At 45.9% G+C, this 17,229-nt stretch overlaps 1 protein-coding gene across 7 annotated transcripts in view; it reads left to right on the top strand.

Annotated features, from left to right (window-relative positions):
• The first annotated feature begins 1,866 nt into the window (after positions 1–1,866).
• PLXNA1 (plexin A1) overlaps positions 1,867–17,229 on the top strand; it is a 508,150-nt gene continuing 492,787 nt past the window's right edge. For 2 of the 7 annotated variants that reach the window (XM_068253090.1, XM_068253089.1), the window contains exon 1: positions 1,868–1,996. The gene's annotated coding sequence lies outside the window, so the exon portion shown is untranslated. Of the gene's footprint in view, positions 1,997–3,808; positions 4,034–4,063; positions 4,443–17,229 lie in introns of those variants that run through there. The other 5 variants (XM_068253084.1, XM_068253091.1, XM_068253088.1 and 2 more) reach the window with 5 other exon arrangements.

Below are 17,229 nucleotides of genomic sequence, written 5' to 3'. Positions count from 1 at the left end.
CCCCCACACACACACACACACAAACTACCTGCCTGACGCCTAACCCTTTACCCCCTCCCCCCCCCACACACAAACTACCTGCCTGCCTGACGCCTAACCTTTAAATCCCCCCCCCCCAATCTACCGGCCTGGTGCTTAACCCTTAACTCCCCTTACTGGCCTGATGCCTAACCCTTAAAGGGATACTGTAGAGGGTCGGGGGAAAATGAGTTGAACTTACCCGAGGCTTCTAACGGTCCCCCGCAGACATCCTGTGCCCACGCAGCCACTCACCGATGCTCCGGCCCCGCCTCCGGTTCACTTCTGGAATTTCAGACTTTAAAGTCTGAAAACCACTGTGCCTGCGTTACCCTGTCCTTGATCCCGCTGATGTCACCAGGAGTGTACTGAGCAGACACAGACCATACTGGGCCTGCGCAGTATGCTTCTGGTGACATCAGCAGGATCGAGGACGCGGCAATACAGGTGCAGTGGTTTTCAGACTTTAAAGTCTGAAATTCCAGAAGTGAACCGGAGGCGGTGCCGGAGCATTGGTGAGTGGCTGCGTGGGCACAGGATGTCTGCGGGGGACCATTAGAAGCCCCGGGTAAGTTCAACTCATTTTCCCCCTCCCCCCCTACAGTGTCCCTTTAAACCCCCTCCCCCCCACAAGCGGTAAATGCCAGGAAACAAATGCAGAGACCTGAATTGCTAGCCTCAAAGGCTTCCCAAAAGCCTTCAAAAGCTAGCGTATATGCGCGGGCGTTTAAACGCCAACGTTTGAACGTGGTGCTGAGATTTCTGTGTGAACCATCCCTTAATTAGACATGTTGGTCGTTCAAAAATGAACGCTTGCCGCAGGTGGCATGTGTCGTTAAACATCGTGTAACAAATTTTCATCAAACGATGTTGTGCAATACTGTGCAAAAATCGTTCATCGTGCAAAATCGTGCACGGAAATCGCACCGCATCCCACCGCTGGTACTTCCGGTCTTGGTCTGGACTTCCAGATGCGGACGCTTATCAGCGCTTATGAGATCTGGATGCAGCACGCTGCAGTTTTTCGGATCGCAGCGGAACGCACAAACATGGAAACTTCTCTATTGCCAGGGGCGTAGCAATAGGGGTTGCAGAGGTAGCGACCGCATCGGGGCCCTTGGGCCAGAGGGGCCCCGAAGGGCCCTGCCTCAATGACAGTATTAGCTCTCTATTGGTCCTGTGCTCAGAATAATCACTTCTATAGATACATTGAATAGTGGTAATCATTAACAAGCTGTTCCCCATCCCCTTCTTGCACCTCTGACACTGTAGTTGCCATTGGTAGGTTTTGGCGCCGTATCAATTGTTATGTATAGAGTGCTTGGGGGGCCCCATTGTAAAACTTGCATCGGGGCCCATAGCTCCTTAGCTACGCCACTGTCTATTGACGTGCATTAGTTTCAGTTTGGGTGCGGCGCGATGTGATAATAGCAATGGGCCAATGGAAACGGGCCTTCAGAAGAAGTAAATGAATTGGTGTAAGCACTTTTAGTTATTTATTTACCTTAGGTTTTTACACGAGGTTCAATTAAAATGAAGGTTTAAAAAGAGCAGTGCCTGTATTTGGGCATTATCAAGCCAAACTAGAGAGAGTTTATCTCTAGTCATCATTTCCACACACATTGCTCATTCATTAGAGGCTGCTAATGGCTGTAATTAGGACGTGCACACATAGCTGGAATACGAGGCATCTCTCCACACAGACCCTCCTCTACTCCGGCCACAGAAGGGTTACAGGAGAGACATCGCACCGCCACGCCTCCTCCCCTTTGTGTGGCTCCTCCCCGGCGGCGGCTGCGAGCGCTCTCTGGCGGCTGGAGACGGGAATGCAGCGCTCTGGGAAGTGAGAGCGAGGCTGGAGTTCTAGTGGGAGCTGCGCTGCATTCCATCCCATTCCATTCATGCTGAGCTGCTACATTGTAACCAGCGGAGCCGGGGAGTCGGGGATCAGCCATGGCAGCGGCCGCCCCTCGCCGCGGTAAGTCTCTCCTGCGTCCGCTGGGCTTCTCCCGGGGAACTTTTCCTGCCGTCCGCCTTCGGGAAACCTCCTGTTCTGCATGCAGCAACGTGCTGGCCGGGTTGTGTGTGCGGATCTCTGGGGGGAGGCAACTCCGAGGCTCCCATCCTCCTCCTCAGCAGCCAGGCACGGGAGCTGGCAGCCAGGGATGGGCATGTGATCCCTGCATTACTGGCAGGGGAGATCCTGGGCATGTGATCCCTGCATTACTGGCAGGGGAGATCCTGGGCATGTGATCCTTGCATTACTGGCAGGGGAGATCCTGGGCATGTGATCCCTGTATTACTGGCAGGGGAGATCCTGGGCATGTGATCCCTGTATTACTGGCAGGGGAGATCCTGGGCATGTGATCCCTGTATTACTGGCAGGGGAGATCCTGGGCATGTGATCCCTGTATTACTGGCAGGGGAGATCCTGGGCATGTGATCCCTGTATTACTGGCAGGGGAGATCCTGGGCATATGGTCCCTGTATTACTGGCAGGGGAGATCCTGGGCATGTGATCCCTGCATTACTGGCATGGCAGGGGAGATCCTGGGCATGTGATCCCTGCAATACTGGCAGGGGAGATCCTGGGCATGTGATCCCTGCATTACTGGCATGGCAGGGGAGATCCTGGGCATGTGATCCCTGCATTACTGGCAGGGGAGATCCTGGGCATGTGATCCCTGCATTACTGGCAGGGGAGATCCTGGGCATGTGATCCCTGCAATACTGGCAGGGGAGATCCTGTTCTGTACTCTGGGGCACCGTGCACTGTACTGATTACTAATGCAGCTGCACTACTGCAACCCTCTGCTGGACTCCTCAGACTGGAAACAGGCATGTGAGGCTGTGTGCTAGAGCATACTGGAGTGGCAATCTCTGCCCATGTTATTTTTAATTAAAATGATGTATATATCATATATTTATGGTGGTGGACGATAACTGGCACTGCGCAGGGGAATCTGAGTGTAATGTATGCAGCTGTGGCCACCCCCTTAGTGGGGCACCGGTGGCACCTCAGCCCATGCTCCGTGCCATGCTGCAGTTTCCCTAGCTGGGAGAGGCTGCACTGCGCTCTCCCTCGTGTTGTATTTGGTATGTGTGTCTGGCTGGTGTCAGGAGTCGGGGAAGTGGTCCTATTGCAGATGTTTTCACTCACATACACACACTGACATACACTGCTACAAGAGAAGAATGCCTCCTGTACTATGTGTGACCTCACTGCAGACACCCAAAGATTAAAGTTCCAGTGTTTTTTTTTTTTTAATTTAATATTTGTTTTTGTACTGGTAATCCTACATGGTGTGTAGACAACGCTGGTCGTCTCAGTGGTGCACCCATGTTGTAGGGATATTGTTGGTTACAGACCTTGGTTTAGTGCGGAGAATCCACCCTGTATCGCTGCCTACTTCTTCGTAGAACTGATCTTGTCATTAACAGATGGCATTAGTTCTTGTACAACGCATGCCGCTAGCTTAAATTGCATTCCTGTAGGATCAGGCGGTTGGGGATGGGGAACTGGTTGGTCTCCTGCAGGAAGCCAGTGTTGTGTGTTGTTACTAGTGGAAGCCTAACCCCCTTGTCTGACGGCCAAAAAAATCCTCCTAATCGCATTGCACTGTGGACATTTCCTAGGCTCCCTCTTTCCAAGCTCTGCTCGTTCTGTCTATCTGATCGGCCACCTTAACTCGTCCATTGCTGGAGTAGCAGCGTGGCAGTGAAAGGGTTAAGTTTTCCTGGCTTAAATTGGGAGGAATTTTTCCCCCCCTCTTCTATTCATCTCTTTTACCACTGCAGTGTTGAGAAGTGCTGTGGAGAGGAGTAGCTTTGTGTTTGGATGTAATCAGCTCCATTTGGGAAAGTATCAGGTAGAGAAGCTTACAGGAGAGACCATTATAGAATCGTGTAACGTAACCCAGGAGAGATCGAGTCGAGATTGGAAGCTGGGAGAAAAAAAATAATAAAAGATTGGATGAGGGGCGATCAAGCTGATTCAGCCAGGAGGGTGCTTGAGGTGGGCGAGAGATGCTTTATTCTCTACGTTGTTTTGTGACAGTTGGAGATCCAGGCGCCAGCGCTGCTGCCAGGCAGGTTTTCCTCCTCCTGGGTATGTGAGCACCTGCAGTAGATGGCACCTTTCTCTAACTGCTGAATGCTTTCGAGAAATATTACACCCTATGCGGAGGTGCGATAGCCAAATATAATCTCTTGTTCTGTGCTTTCCTGAAGATCTTGGCTGAGGAAGCTCAGAGAGCGCTGGATGTTTTGCTGACGGTCCAGAGGTGGATTGTTCTGTTCTTTAGGATGTACTGGAGCGATTGAGCTTTAACCCCTCTCTGCCCAGGATGCTGTGTTCACGTTGCCCCTAGACCCAGGGCTTATCTTCCAGTAGGGCTGACGGTTTTGCTAAACCGGCATTTTTGGTGAGTTGGATCTATTCTTTTTTTGTTTGACATAGAATAATGAAATGAGGACTATTTGTGGGGTTGACCTTATATGTTTTATGAGGCAGTAGTGTTTCGAGCACCCCAGTGTTGTTGGGGAGGCTGTGGCAGTTTTAAAGGCAATAAATTGTTTAACTGTCTGTTTGCGAGGTAGTAAAATGTCAAGCTGGATCTTGAGAGTGGGTTTAAGACTTAAATGAACCTGTGAATGACCTAGCTGAGGTGTGATGTCATTGTTCAGGAAATGCAGCTTTGCATGCTGCACCCCGGAGTTATTGGGGAGCCCGTGTCTGTTTGCAGACCACTGATATCCTCCGCCTTGATAAGATAAAAAGATAAAATATTTGCTTCACTGACAGATATTGTCTCTTTTAGTTGGAATGTAGAGTGTTGTAACCCATAGCAACACATTGGATGCTATCAGTCATTGCATAGGCGTCATGTTGACATAGGGTCTGGTCCGTTGCTATGGGTTACAGCATCTGCCTTACGCCTGGTCAGATATGCCCATATTTGTGGTTTATGTCACTGTGGATGGAAAGGATGACTAACAGTGTCTGTATTTGCAGATTTGCAGGTCTGACCTATTGTTGGCAATAATGATAGTGTTCTATCATGCCTCAGTCAGTACCTCCTCCTTTATTTTATGATCCTGCAGAATATGTGGCTTCTAGCAACACCAGAATGCAGGCATCGTCTGTGCCAAAAAAATGGGATTGCATGATATTTCCCCCCCTGCTATATATCGCCTTCCAGCACGCTCACGCTTTTGTCTTCAGTGGTAATTCAGTTAAGAAAAGTTGTCAACTGGTTGGTTTTGTCAGTGATGGCTGGATTTAACACTAATAATCCTGTGCTTTATTATCAATTCCTCCTCCTGTGTGAATAGGAATAACTCTTTATTGTAATTTTTGGAGCGGGGGAAATCTGAGGACTCCATTAGTAATCTTTCTGTTGGCTTGTGGTGTCCTGTTGATACCCCTGCATGGAGTTTGTATGTTGTCCTGTACCGCTGTGCCCCCCCCCCCCCCCCCTTGTCCATCCCATCCGAATAAAGTTCAGGACCTCAGATATGTCTCCCTAACATCGCATAGCGCATTGGGCAGGGGTGTGTGCTGCTGTATGCTGTAGGGGTGTATTCAGATGTGAAATCAGACAGGGACTGATGCGAGTGGCTCTGTCTCTAGCAAAGAGTCACAGATTATGTCAGAGCTGTTATAGATACAGATAGGTAGACGAGACTTCTCGCAAATCAGAAATCCGATGCCTACTTTTTGAATATTCTAATCTTGTTCTGCTGGTTACTAGATCAGAGATATGGAATTCCACATCAGTGTGTGTGTGATATATACATTATTGTGTGAAATCCTTTATTGTATAGAATGCCCAGAGTGGGCCGTCCGAGTATGCAGTGCTTCATATTTGACACATTCTGTAGGTATGCTTTGCAATGCATTTCATACGTAGCCCTGGGCATTCTATACGCTGCTTGGATAACCTCCTTACTGACAGTTAACTATACCAGAAAGCTGTGGGTAACTTCTGTAACTAGGTTAGGGACTTCTGCTATGAGCAGAAGACCCTCGAGGACGAGAATCACTTCTTTTTGAACTGCCACAAATATACTGCAACCAGGGAAACTATGATGGAACTATTTCCAGACTTTCAAGCATTAGAGGATGAGAGAAAACTCTACATTCTACTTGGAGAAGAGGAATCCACAGTGACAATCACTGCACACTATGTCACAGCATGCCACAGACTGAGAGGAGCATAAATGAACTGTAAGCCTAGACCTGTCCACAAACTGCTAACCCACTGTACCCCTATCGTACCCCCTTCTATGTCCCCCAATCCCCCTGCTTCGGCAATGCATGTACGAATCCTGGTCATGCCAATAAAGCTATCTTTGATTTGATTAACTGGAATCCCAGTTGTTACATGTCTTCGCATGAGCATCTGCCTCTTGTGCCTTCTGTCATTTGTACACTGCTACAGCCTATGCTGGCGTTATATGCATTGTGGTGATGCTGTGTAGATGATAGCAGTCCTCAGTAGTAGACTCATGGCATTTTTTAGTGGGAAGTAGAAAATAGTCTTCAGTTTCCCCCTAACCCCCACCCTACACACCCCCTGTCAGGACCTTGCCACATGTCCGCAGCAAATGGCTCCAGAAGCGCCAGGCTTAAACAGTCACAGCTGCGAGACCTGCAGGACGGACTTTTTCTTCTGCCCTTTAACCCCAGTCTGCCTAGAAAGGGGGGCTCACAATAACAGAGGTTGTGAATAAGGGGGCCGCTCCAAGCATTTCTGAGCATTGGAGAAGTGAAGCTGAGCTTGTCCTGTGCTTGTTGCAGCTGTTATTCGGTTCAGAGTAATAAAGTGACTCTAGGAAATATTGTCATGTAGTTGGAACATTGCCTCCTCTGCAGTAGAACCACAAGTCCCAGAATCAAACGCAAGCCACTTATGTTACGGAACTGCATGGAAATATACCACTTTATGGCCTTATGGGTGAGATTTAAAATGAAATTCCACATTTACTTAGAAAATTGCCCTGAACATATATTTGTGCTGTACAAGTATACTTGTTAGTAATTTAATGTTATTGAAAATTAGTTGTTGGCTGTGTTCACACATACATCTGTACATTTTTGGTCCAGTCCTGTCAGTTTTGTATGTGATTCCATGTGTGTGGACACATAGAAAGGTGTCCAGTCCTGTCATGTCAGTTTTTGACAGTTGGCATCAGTTTTGTATGTGTTTCTATGGGTCCTGTCAGTTTTGTGTTCTATGGGTATCTTCTCACATAAAATGTGTACTTTTCTGGTCCAGTCAGGTAAAACTGATAGAAGACTGATGCACAACTGACAGTACAAGACTGGACTGGACATGTGCAGATTTATTTATGAACCAGGCCATACACTTTTTAGAGTATGGACTGTCCAGAATGTCACATCTTCCTGCCTCATGTCACATATATCAGAAGCTTAAAACCTGTACTAAGTGTTTGGCATTCTCTAGTTTCCTGTTAGGAACACTGTGCAACGGCTGTGTTTTTGAGTCATCCCCAGAAATGCCAGCAAGCTGTATTTTTATAGAGCTAAATTTATCAGATAGCTTCTTTTTTTTTTCCCCCCTCACCAAAAATGGAAATTCACTTTAAGCATTCTCTCCCCTCTTGTCATTTTGCAGTAGAGGATAGGATGTGATTGGAGTCTTTTGGGTAATACAGTTACTTATTTGCAGATCTATCTATAAAGGAAGATGACAGGCAAACCTCATCCAGAAGTAGCTGTATTTCTGCAGCAGCGTCTTCTGTCAGAGGCGTCAGTGGGGATATTTTGTACTCTCTGGTATTCCTAAATCATTGCTCTCATCCTACCTCAGCCTAATTCCCTGACTGTTTCCCTTTATAAAGCACCTGACAGGCAGTGTGACACCATCATTGGCTCCTTGTGGCTATAGTAATGTGTTGAAATGAGAAGTCAGTGGATAGAAGTCATCATTGAAGGCACTGATGTAAAGGCCGACACACACATGGAATTTCAGTTGTGTAAATCGATTTGCGTGAGATTGTTGCAGGTGCTTTCTTCAAGTGGGTTTGATATGGCTGTGTAAAACTTAAAGCTATAGGCTTGCTATACACCAGCGGTTCTGGATGCTTGCTTGGCTTACCAAGGGCGAAAAGGGATAATTTGCATATTTAGTAGTAGTGCATTGTGGGTAACCACAAATGTTCATTTATAACTGAATTATTGCCAATTTCCTTCTGTTTTAAGAAGGCAATTACACCAAGCTTTTCTTCAAGTGTGTATAGGTGTCCACTGATATAGACTGACAGGTCATTTGCGGTTGACATTTTGGAAAACCAAGTGTGATTGCTGTTATGAGCTGTACTGCATACTTGTATGGGGAAAGGACACCAACCTGGACTAGAAAGATTGATTTGGATGACGGCAACTGAAAGTGTATACAGGCCTGTAACCACCTTGTGGTCTGTAGGGTGACTTCACTTTTGTCAACTAATTGTGACACATTCTATTGATACACAAGCAACGTTGTTGTATAGTGTTATATCTTGCGCTACCATTTCATCTTGCTCCCAACTGTACTTTTTATAGCTGGAGGAAGAAAACAAAAAACTCCAGTGATGTTGTGATGTTCCTTACCTATATAGCAATAGTCCTTGCCACTATTGCACTACTATTGCACTAATAGTACAACTTCCTAACCCCCCCCCCCCCAGCAAATTTTGTATGGGCCCTCATAATGTTCACAACCCTTCCCTTTTCTTCGGTGACCCTCACAACTAGGGGGTTTATCATACAAGGGTCAAGTGTGGCCTAAGGATCCTCACACCCATAACAGGTGTAGCCACAATAACACCTGATCTGGAGTGTCAAAGAAAGGGAAGGTTAGTAGTTGGGCCCCTCCCATACCTCTGGGCACCCCCTTCCCTGCAGTTGCAGTGGCTGCTCCACCTGGTTATACCCATGAAAGGATGCCACCAGTACTCCTTGCGCTGCTTGTGTGACTCAGACATTAGGAGGTAAACTCCCTCTCTCTCCCCGCCCCCCCCCCCTCCAATGATCTTAATTCACTTAGGTGTTTCATGTAGGTGGGTAGTGGGTACACATGGGCCAAATTTCTATTCAGCGTGAGCTGATGGAGGCTTCTGCAGTTACTACGAGCCTTTATTGGCATAGTGAAGTCAGCTGCTTTGTCTTGCCAGCTCTGAGAGACACTTTGGCCCAGTCAAAGCTGGAGCAAATATTGTGTGCGTGTCTTTGGGGGTTTTCCCCATTTATGAAAGTGGTGATACAATTCTACTTCTGAGTGAAGTTAAAGCAGAATTGTAGTGAAAATAACAACAAATTGTCTATTTTTTTTCACAATATTCATTTATAGATTACTTCGTGTTGCCCTTAGCTTCCCTCACCCTGATTTAGGTACCGACAAGACAGAAGCTGTCACTGCCTAGAAATTAACATACCGTACACATGTTTATCTTATCATGTCACATATCGCCTCGGGTACACTTTAAATGTCACCTGAAGTGAGAGGAATGTGGAGGCTGTCATATTTATTTCCGTTTAAACAATGCAAATTGCCTGGCTGTCCTGCTTATCCTCTTAGCCATGGACCCTGAACAAGCATATGCGGATCAGATGTCTCTGACTGAAGTTTGACTACATTAGCTGAATGCTTTACACAGTCAATTTAGCAAACAAAATGTGATACTTAGTACTAAAAACTTACTCCACCTGTTCCCAGCTTTATACTCTATAGAAAGCCAGCCTAATGCAAGTTAGGCTGGATAATAACACCACGATGTGAAAGAGGGACATAGGAGGGCTGGTGTTAGAATATTGTATATGGCTGAGCAGTGGGTTGCTTTGTAATATCTCTGTGTACATGAAGGCATTTCTAATCATTGTACTTCATGCCCTGTCACTAGGAAGGGCTGCGGTGTGCCTGCTGTGCCCGGGTGTGTGATCGAGCTTCTGTATAAGGCCAGCTTGTGTTTTCCGTTCAGGAAATACAGCAGTGTGGTGCCTCGGTGTCCAGACCTGCATCCGCCGCCTCCTCTGTGGTCGGGCCACCTTTCTCTTGTAATGTATCCTGTAGAGAGACACACTATGTACACTGTCAAAAGTTTGTGTTGTACTTACAATAATGAGGGAAGCCTGTCTATTGACAGATGAGTTGGAGAGTTCTGGGCTCAGAGAGAAGTGCTTGTGTGAGGGGGGTTCACACTTAGGACTAGTGATGGTCGTGTCTAGAAGAACTCCTGTAGAAGGATGTGATTTATTTGATCAGCTGATAGATTTGTAAAGCTCTGATTTGCTGAGATCACATCCTGCTTTGGCACATGATCATGACTAGCAAATCGGAGACTTGCATATCTATCACCTGACCAAACTGATCACATGCTTCTCCATGAGTTCTCCTAGACATGACCATCCCTGCTTAGGACATGGGGATGTGCACCTTAGGCCTTGATCACACAATACACGCTGCCGTGCGCATTTTGCTGGTGTGCGACACGCAAGAATGTCAGAAGTGCGTAGACAGCACTTCTGCTGTTCAGACTATATGCGCTGCAGTGTGATTTGCTATCACACTGCTGCACGCATTTTCGGCAAAGCGCAACCCTGATCCCATGGAAAAAATCTGGAGTTCTATCCTTCATGGAAAAATCACTTTGAGTTGTTCTGGGCGAGGTTGGATTGCAAAGTCCAAGAACATTTTGTGTTGTTGAAGCAGTTACAGCGGTTCCTGGAATGTTCCTAAACATATTCCATAAGTCTAGAAGCAGAACAGAAGTCTGATTGGAGAAAGCAGTCCAGCATATAGCAATGTTGCTATGGTAACAATGCTTAAAGTCTAGTCTTTTCAAATGACACCAGTTTTTAAATTGTTAGAAATATTGGCCAGGTCCTGCAGTTATCTTATTGGTTGTGCTGGTACACAGCAGGGGAGGGGCACTGAAGACACTAATCTGGTAATACTCATATTACTGAGTCAGGACTTGCGGACCTGAACTCAGAACTTCCTCTCAGCTATAAAAGATACGCAACAGCATAACCTTTAAAGAAAAACATTTCTTTGTTACAGCTGATAAATAAATTACAGCTGCAATCTACTTCCTGCTTACATGGAACCAGACATAGGGTTAACATCCTGTGTTTACAAATTAGCTGTTCTGCTGAGGCAGCCCAGATTCCTGAGTTAACACATCCGAGAGATCAAATTACAGTTGGTTGTGATTAGTCACAGATGAGGGGGAATTGGATAGGCTAAGCTCTCTAAACACATGCATGTCCACTTTAAACAGAAGTAATTCAGCATCAGACTTTGTGCAATTATATAAACATTTCTACAGAGGATATGTTGATAACGTGACATTTTAAAATACAAACTTCTAAACATTGTTTCAACTGTGACTTTTTTTTGTAAGTTTGACTTTCTCATTTGTTTTTAGATTCTTTTTTTCCAAGTTTATGGACTTTGTTTCTTATAATTTTCGACTTCCATATCCAACCTCACTGCATAAGGCAAACGGTCTATGTAATATTTATTAAAAAAAAAAAAAAAAATCGAAATTATTTTTGTGTTCCGAAATACTTCCTGGAATTCCATGGAGTAGAGCTTTCTATAATGGGTCACCGAGGCAAGGCACTGCTACAGTGTGGGCAATGCTGGGGGGCACTGCCATAAGGAAAGCAGAAGGGGCACTGCTATAATAGGGGCAATGGAGCAGGGCACTCCATAAATCATCAGAGGTGCACTGTGGGTAACCACACTTACCGGTAAATCTGTATTATTGCAAATACCTTTTGGTTGTTTTTTTTTGTAGGAGGGTGTTTCGGTCTCTCTTGGTCCCCTATACTTTCCTATTGGTTTTGGGTCACCCTGAGCTGCTTGTGGTATTATGTTGCCAATAATGTGATGCACACTTGCTCACTGTTTTCTATGCCCATCAGCACTAGAGTAACAAGCCATTTGTTGTTAGGAGCCTTGTGCTTTTCCACCACTCCTCTCTCTATTGGGAAGTACAGGTGGCTTGGTAGGGGAAGGGGAGGGGGATATTTGTACACCAATATCATTTGACATGTGTTGTTGGCCATCTTCAGTCCACCTCAAAACCTTTGGAGCTAGAGCCTTCTGTCATGCTGCTCCTACACTTTGCAACTTCCTGCCACACCCAATCAGGACATCTCCATCCCTGGGAGCATTTAAGTCCAAACTGAAAAGCCACCAGTTTAGTCTGGCATCGATGAACAAATGGCTTTAGTATTTCCTCTGTAACACAGTCAGTCCAGCCTGCAACTATGTACTGAACTGAGCCATTTCTATGAGTGTTCAGTCCAATGGGAGAAAAGCTCTTTACAAATGTTAATGTATTGTTTAACATGGTGTATAAAGCTTTTTATAAAAATATCAGGGATACATGAATCAATGATTATATGCACTTGGCAGAGTCCTTTAAAATGAATGCTTGGATTCCCAGACTTTGCAGACATTGTAATGCACACATGGATAATAAGTTGTTGTGCAGAACTTGTCTTGCAGGAGTTTTCTGTCCCTTCAGCCTCCAGTAATAAAGCACATGCACCGGGCAGTCATAAAGTGGCCAGGCAGATTGTTGGTGCTATTGTTTTGGCTCTGTACAACCTGGTAGACTTGTTTGGGTAGGGTTACAATATAGCTCTTGTGTCCCCCAGGGAGCCTGGAGAGAGATTCTTGGACGGGATGCTGAGAGAAGTCTTGAAAAGTCAACACGGCTGAGTGACCAGGGACATGCTTGCTGCAACTGTGTCTGAGCAGTGTGTGCCGGGGTGTGATTGGCAGGGGCTGTCTGCGTTGACAGACGGCGCTGAGAGCGGCTCGGCAGCCAGACCCGCGTTTTGTGGATACATAAAACCATACAGCTGTGCAGCAAAGCGTGCGCCGTTATTAAAATTGGTTTTGTTGCTGTGCATTGTGGGAGTCATACGCTGACAGAACATGGGGCAGGTTTCCAAAGTATGCGCCATCATTAAAGAATAATGTACTTCCAACAGAAATATGTCAAAATTGCCCCCAGATTGTTCGGTGAATAATGCAGTTACAATCTATTACTGGTTGTGACCTCTAGGAGAGCTCATTTTCATGTTTGGAAATGCTCGGCTTTTGTAGTCGTTCTCGTGCGGCATTCGTCTGGGAATGATTCGTCTGATATTGTTGGATGAAAACGCTAATACGGAGGACAGTTATGTCACTTGTTGCCCCCCCCCCTCCCCTTTTTTTTTTTTTCTTTTACTTTGGCTGTTTGTGGTGTGTTGTTAGATGTAAGACGACCGACTTGTACCTCTCCAATTTTACAGCTGGTGGTACGTTTATTTGTCTGATTATTGTCTGTTTATTTGGCTTTCCTATCTCACCACGTGGGAAAGTGGCTTCCAGGAAAGATAAAGTACATTAAAATCATTAAAGTGTACTTGTTGGGGGGGAAAAAAGGGGTACTTGTCTCCATAGAAGGAAGCCTCAGGGTAATCGGGAGGCTTCTCCTGTCCTCCCTAACTGGGCTGTTCCAGCGCTGCTTCCACCAAAAAAGACCATGGACAAGCCCTTCTGCCAAAGCCCAAGAGTCCGTACTACTGCGCAGGTGCAGTATGGGCACACACCTGGCCAGCTCTGGGGGTCTCAGTGCTGGAGTGGCCTGGAGGAGGAGGATGGGGGAAGCCTTATGAAGGATCCAGAGGCTTTCCTCTCCAGTAGTCAATATCATAGTTTTAAGCCTCACAGGTTTGCTTTAATATTAAAATAATAGATGGCCCACCTCAAACATGACACAGATTCTGGATATAGAAATAAATTTATTTTCAGTAGACCAGGTCTGTCCAAACAGTTAAAGCCAAGGGCCATATCGCAGTTCTTCAGAGTGCTACGGGTCTGAACTAGGGAAATTAAACACAATTTTTGGCTGATTACTGTTAAGTACACCGCCTGTGACCGAATTAACCCATATACAGTGTGCAATTAACATATCCCTTTCAGTATGTAGGCATAAGTGCTACTGGCACAGTGGCAGCTAATGATCAGTGGCTGTTACTGCTGCTGGCACAGTGGCAGCTGCCAATCCGTGGCTGTTACTGCTGCTGGCACAGTGGGGGCTGCTAACCAGTGGCTGCTACTGCTACAGTGGTGGCTGATAACCTACAGGTAGGGAGGGAGAGTGGCGATACAAGGTTTCCCCTGCATGTGGCTCCACAGCTACAGCCTGCAGGCCGCATGGTATGAAATGTAGAGAGCTTTGTCGGCCACCAGAAAAGGCTTGGCAGGCTGATTTGGCCCCTGGGCCGGAATTGGAGAAGCCTGCACTAGGGCAACCCATTTCAAGCATGTACAACTAACTTCATCTTCCTTATCTATACGTCTAGCCACCCCATTTAATCTTCTTCTACTTTTTTATTGAACACCGGGACATTGACTGAGGACAGATGTACTGTAATTTTTCCCCCCAACGAATGAACCAACCTATTAGAATTATGTTCTTCCACTGTCTTTATAACCAAAGTAATCAATACAATTTCAGGTTCTTAAGTGCCTGCAGTGGTGGAAAATACTCGTTCTCCCAGAAATTAACTGCAGCCTTACAGTAGCTCATGGATGGGTTTTTGTGCTGCTTCTTTTGTTCTTGATGAGGACATGCAGCCGGTATTGGTTGAGTTAAATCAGAGACACATTCTTTATTTACACTTTTGTGTTTCCGTAGCAACAAAGTTCCTTAAACTTGTGCGTGATCGTAGTTAAAGGGGGCCCGTCCACCCAACATGAATATTTCAGTCATGGGTGGACGCCAATGAATTGAATCATGTGCTGGCTTCTTCTGGCTTTGGAGGACTCAGATGATGAGATGTTCCCCAGAATTTCCATTTCCGCTCAGCTCACTTCTGCGGCTATTACTGAGCCAAGTGATGGTGTCACCCTCCCACAATGCATGGGCTGGAATGTATTATAGAAGACTGTGAAGTTCAGCTGGATGTAAGTCAGTTCCTTCGCTCTCAGCTGTAGTATGGACCTTTGTTAAACGATAACTTAATGAAGTGCCCTTTAAGTGGGCATTAATTAGGAATAACACTTCCTACAAAAGGTATCAGCAGGAATGTTTTTATTTATGCATCATACTGTCTTGAGACTCATTTACACTATAAACTACATTTGTTCCTTATGCCTCGTTCCGGGCAGTAGTTTAGGTATGATCGCTGTACAAACCCAGTTTTTGGCTGATAGCTTAGCAAGGTGTAGCTTGGGATTAGTTGCTGAGCTACTGTACCGAACATTAATTGCAGGCGATCTCTGGGCCATGTGACTGACATTTCCAAAGGGATTTTCTCTTGAGCAGTTCCGCAATATATGAAAATTTGTATGAGGAAAGGCACATCCCCTATTCACCTTTTTAATAACAAGTGGAAAAAAAAAAGTCTGGGAGGGTTAACCAAGGCTTAGGGCTGAGACACACTTTAAGGGCCCTTTTCCACTAGCAATTGCTAGCGTTCGCGCTGAATGCTAGCAATTGCAAGTCAGAAAAGTTTAGCAAATTCCCTGGCGATTGCGTTCACGATTTTGCAATGCACTGCATAGCAAAAATCGCTCCGGGGCGCGATCACGCTTGATTAAAAAACGAATTACGGTAGTGGTAATTACCTACCGCGATTCCTATGTTAAAATACATACCGTAGCAATTTACAAATCACTAGCGATTTGCGATTCAGCATCGCAATCGCCGCTAGTGTAAATGGGCCCTAAGCGCTTTTCTGAGCGATTTTTGGTCTCCAGAGCTTTCTGATTCCCATTGATGTACATTAAAATCACGATCGCGGTAAAATCAGGCGATTTTACTGAGATTTTAATGTTGGTCAATGAGAGCGTTTTTTTAAAAAGCTCTTGAGGGCGAGCACGCTGAACTCAGTGCTGGAGACTTGGGTGCAGCAGCGCAGGAGACTTGGGCGCAGCCGGCACCACCATAGGCTGTAATAGGAACTACGGCTATAGCAGGCACAGGGAGTAACTTCAGTGCCGTCAGAAGACGGAGCTGAAGTTGCTTTTAAAAACCATAATTCGGCTTCCAGCAATAGCTGGAAACCAAATTATTTCATTCCCCACCATCCATGGCAGCCTGGAGGGGGAATAGTAATTAACACGGCCCAGACTTGTGCGGCAGCAGGATCAGCTATATACCGGCTTTGTCCTGCGCCCAATCTCCAGTGCCGTTCTCTCTCGTACGCCTGGAGAGATGATTCACACTATGAGAGCTTCCTAATCCCTACAGATTTTGAAAAGCTCTTGCTAGTGCAATGCTATGGGGGATTTTTTAAAAAAATCACATCGCTCCAGTGTGAACACTCACATAGGATAACATTGGCAAGAGCTTTTAAAATCACAAGTGCTTAGAAACCCTCTAGTAGTATGAACCAGCCCTACTGTTTCTGAGCTCTAGTTTGGTATTTCTCTTTTGTGCTGTGTAGGCAAAGGGAGCTGATGCTGCAGGACCTCTTTAGTAAAGCTGTGTTTTAGCTGCATATCAAGGTGTGTATTGATTGACTAGCTGCATTCCCAGGAGTCCAAGCTGTGGCCTTTGTACCACTGACCTCTTATCATGTTGCAAATCAGTGAAGCTAATAATCCATTTTATCTTTCATTAAAGGAAATCTTAAAAAGCACCCCCAGTGTAAAATAAAGTGCAATTATTCTTCTCCATATAGTACCCTAATGTAGCATTGGCGAATGAAGGGGAATTTAAATAATAGTTAAATCTCAAATTCTTACTGTCTGCAAAACCGCTGTGGCGGTTTTTTGCCCAAATCTGTGGGCCACACTCACTCGCTAGTCCGGGTGCACTCGTCTTCAGAAGCACTCAGGAATGAAAGTACTTCGGAAAGCTGCCAGAAGAGTACTAAAGACACCTCCAGAAGCTGAACTTCAGCTTCGAGGGAGGGGGGGGGGGGGGTCTGTAGAGGCGGGAATCCAGAGCCTTCATACATAGGTATGAATCTAATGTGAAGTGAGTGTTCTCACTTCAGGTTTGCTTTAAAAAATACATCCACATGCTAGAATTGGTGCTGGGGACTGCTAGTTCAGAGCAGTAAATTCTGCTGACAGTACTTCAGTGAAGCATGTGACCAGGAATTTAACTTCATCCCAATCAGTAGCTGATACCCCCTATGCCAGTGATGGCTAACCTTGGCACTCCAGCTTTGACAAAACTACAAATCCC

Source organism: Hyperolius riggenbachi, chromosome 9, assembly GCF_040937935.1.
Source record: "Hyperolius riggenbachi isolate aHypRig1 chromosome 9, aHypRig1.pri, whole genome shotgun sequence".
In the NCBI taxonomy this organism is placed as follows: domain Eukaryota; kingdom Metazoa; phylum Chordata; class Amphibia; order Anura; family Hyperoliidae; genus Hyperolius; species Hyperolius riggenbachi.
This window is presented reverse-complemented; position numbering and strand designations above follow the sequence as displayed.